Raw genomic sequence first — 915 nt, forward strand, 5'->3', positions numbered from 1 at the left:
TCAATGGTTGATGTAAGTCATCATCATCATCATCATTATCGGATATCCAAATGGATGAAAATGTAAGTTTTCTTTAATTCATTCAATTTTTTTTTTAATTCTTTTCTTATTTTAAAATGAGTTTGCAAAAATTATTTTGCTGTCAAATTAAAAAAAAAAAAAAAAAAACGTTCCTGTTTTTTTTTTTGAAAGAGTGGGTTTAAATTATGCAAAGTTGTGAGAATTGCCGTCATAGAGATAAAAAACAATTTGAGATTATTTTCATTGTTGAAATAAAAAAGGCTAACAATGCTTTTTTTTTTTTAAATAAAAAAATTTTAGATAAGAAAATAAAATGACAATTAAAAATTTTATTATTATTATTATTATTTTAACCGGTTTGGGCTTAAAAAAATATTCAAAAGTTTTTTTTTTATATGACAGACAGGTGTATGAAAGATATTATTTTGCGTTTAGTGTCGAATTATTCCATTTAATTAATAATAATAATGTTATGGACCTCGTTCTCGAGGAGACTCGGTGTTGCTGATTTGTAGTATGCTCGCAGTTGATTCGGATATTTAATATAATAAGTAGACAATTTCTACCTGATGTATTATATTAACCAAATATACTACTTGTTACACTACTTTATCAGTAAAAACACTAAATGTAAAGTAAACGGAAATAGAATCTGATGCTCTTGAATCCAACCCAAGATGCACTGACTGTCCCCAACGCTATGCGATAGACACAACCAGGCAGACTCTGACTGACGGACGGATGTCGAAAGACGAAGACGTGGTGCCGAGGCCCACTATTTATATGAGGACCAAAACAATCGATGCATCTGTTGCACTTGAAGTGGCTAATAAATCAATCATCTCCTTTCATAAGGGATGAATACGGTCTTTGTACGCTATTCCAGTTTAATGG

Source organism: Pediculus humanus, genomic scaffold (genome assembly GCF_000006295.1).
Source record: "Pediculus humanus corporis 1103172107723 genomic scaffold, whole genome shotgun sequence".
In the NCBI taxonomy this organism is placed as follows: domain Eukaryota; kingdom Metazoa; phylum Arthropoda; class Insecta; order Psocodea; family Pediculidae; genus Pediculus; species Pediculus humanus.